A 3,081-nucleotide genomic window follows, 5' to 3' on the forward strand; every position below is an offset into this window, starting at 1 on the left:
CTTTAAACGTGTGTTTAAATGTGACATTTTTCAAATTAAGTCATGCAACCTTTCTTGGTGCAGAACTGAAAGATCAACAGACTTCAGGGTCTGAAGTACTGACAGACCCTTCCCATTATAGTTTGTGCTGAGGAGCATCATCTTGTCACTGCCATCTACACCTTGAATCTCCCCTGTGCCTCTTATTACTTTTTATGCTATTCCCCAAAGTTTGAAGCCCATATTATGAATTTTTCAAGAATTACAGTCATTTAATTTTTATATGTATTTAGAGATAAAACATAACATAGCAGACATCATATCAAAAGTCTTTATGTGATTTTGTCATGCTTCAAACTAAATAAAGATTTTACTTTCCTTTCTAACATCGGAGCCTTTTCATAGTCACATACAATAACAGTGTATGAACATATTTCAATGCAGAGTTCTTGCAGAAATTAGGGCTGTGGATGTGATCTCTTCTTGTACTCTGGGATGTGATGCATAATCCATCCGGCCGGGGCCAGGAGAGTCACAGCAAACACACATATGACAAAGACAGATTGCTGTAAAAAGAAAAAAAGGGCAATGAGAACATAAAGATAAAAGCTTTGTTACCAAACATTGTGCTCTCAGGAACAGAATTAAACAATAATATTTAGTACACACATTAAGCCACTGTAATATTGCTCTCAAGCATCTTCTCTTATCAGATACAGGTTGAATGAAGGGTAACAAATATTTGTTTCCACAACAGAGACTCACAACTGATCTCAGTGACTTGTTTGGTGATATAAGCAGCAGGCTCCATTTATATATTTCGATGATATCCCTTTAAACCCTTTGCACTCCAGTATGACTAACCCAGCATAGTTCAGGCACAGTTCTGACTTTGTTGTAGACCTACTGTTTGTTACATGTATGTCAGTTTAGTCTTTAAAATGAATAGCAATTTAAATCATTGTTACAAAGCAAATGCGAAATCTTTGCTGGAGTCACAGTTTTTGCAAAATGTCGCCATACACTAGTCAAACCACTTGAGATGTCTGTCCATTCAACTGCTACTATACAGCTGCTAACAAAGATATTCAGTCCTACCACAGGTCCGATCTTTTCCTTTGGTGGCTTGCTGGAGATGCTTGGCCTGTGAATTTTCCGAATGGCTTTTATCAACACGAGCCTGATCGGTGTGGGCCTCCTCAAAACAGAGAACATTCTTCTTCTCACACAGTCACTCTTCTACTGTAAAGAAACGTTTCTCTGGAATTTCTCTTCTCATATCCTGTGAGATAGCAGATAGTCACAATACTTTTATCTAATTCCCATCACTGTTCTTGGGAGGAGTTACTTCCATGGACCAAAGACATTTATGTAAACATACAGACCAAGTTCTCATCAGAGCAATAAATGTGGTCCCCAAAGTTTAAAGTTAACTGAACATCTCCCACCAAAAAAAAAAAAGAAAAATGTGTGATTCCCTATTATAATAAACTAAACAAGTCCTTAGTTTAGCTAACAGCAATCAACTGAGTCAACATTTCTACAAAACCTTCTCTCTAAACCTGCAAGTATCACAGACCCAGACAGATGACAGTATTGTGACAGTTCATGAAAGTATTATAAATCACACAATATTAACTAAAGGAAGATCTTTCAGTAATGCTCATATAATAAATAGCAAGTGCAAAATCTGCCAAGGTTCTAAACATGCAGCAAATGTGATGGTGAATTCTTACACTAAACAAAGTTCTTACTAGTATCTTGCATTTTTTTTCTATTTAAAACATTAGGTTTGTGCATAAACCATTGCACATTAACAACAGCTGAATTGTTCTGGGGAAATTGTGTGATGTATTTGAGTTTAAAAAGTAAAGTTTTGATTAGTAAGCATTCACACTGTTAGGTTATTTCTTAGTTAGATAGATATTCAGAGATTTGATGTCTAGAAATGTTTAGTGGAGACAGGATGTCTAGCTCAGGCTGTTAAATGCTCAGTTTAATTTCATGTGCTTGCAGACTGCATCTAGGCCAAGGCTGCAGGCAAGAAGAGTTGTTAGTATTAACTGTAATGCTAATCTTAATATTTGTCTTAATGTGAAATGTCATGTCAAATTGTTCTAGATACACACCACAAAACAACAGACACACACCTTGACTTTTCCTCATGTTTTGGCTATCGTTATGGTCAGCTGCAAGCTGGCATATCAGGTGACGTCACGGTTTGATGTTCCTGCGTAGTATGGGGGTAGCCCAGAATGATTAAAATTATATAGGTTTCATGGTCCAGGGTCTTTCATCTTTCCAAGCTGCCTGCGCGCAGGTTTGGTGGTGGGAGAGATCTGGACGTGTGATGTTAATTTTACCTGTGATCCTCTGAATAAACCAGTACGGTTATTTTTTATAAAATCTAAAGTGGTCTACTTCGTCTTTTTGTGAGTTCCTGGTTTAAAAGAGCCGGAAGGAGCTTTGTACAAAAACAGAGCTTATAACACCAATAAAATAAAATTTCTTTATTATCCTATTATCTACATAGACAAAATTAAATGCTACAGGTACATGTACTTACTTTTTTGTTGTAAGAATAGGCTGATAAGCATAAACAACAGTTATGGCTTGTCTTTAGAGTCATATCCAGTGGTTGCATTCTTACAGTTACTTTTACTCCTTTTTTGCGTTTTTCTAAGGAGTTTCAGTGGCTTTTGAATATGAATTTAGGGATTCCATTTATGTAGAGAAACTGCGAAAAAGACCCATAGATCGTGATTTTTAATTGTATTACTGTATGTAGCAGAGGTTTTGGCCTACATTAGATGTATTCTGTCGCCCTCTACAGGAAGCCAAAAGAACGTCAGCTGAGGAACAACCAAAGATTTATCTCTAAAGCCTTTACTAATAGTCACTGTTAAAATAATGACCTTTGTAACAATTTATTGTGTAACTCCATAAAGAATCTCTCATACCTACTACATTACAAAAATATACAATATCAACTACAACTACATATGTAGGCCTACATGTTTGTTTGTTTGTTTTAGGTTAAACATAGATTTCCAAATCATCTATGAAAGAGGTGAAAGGTAATTATTAATACTACTACTACTA

This window comes from Monopterus albus, unplaced genomic scaffold (genome assembly GCF_001952655.1).
Source record: "Monopterus albus unplaced genomic scaffold, M_albus_1.0 scaffold13.1, whole genome shotgun sequence".
NCBI classification, from domain to species: Eukaryota; Metazoa; Chordata; class Actinopteri; order Synbranchiformes; family Synbranchidae; genus Monopterus; species Monopterus albus.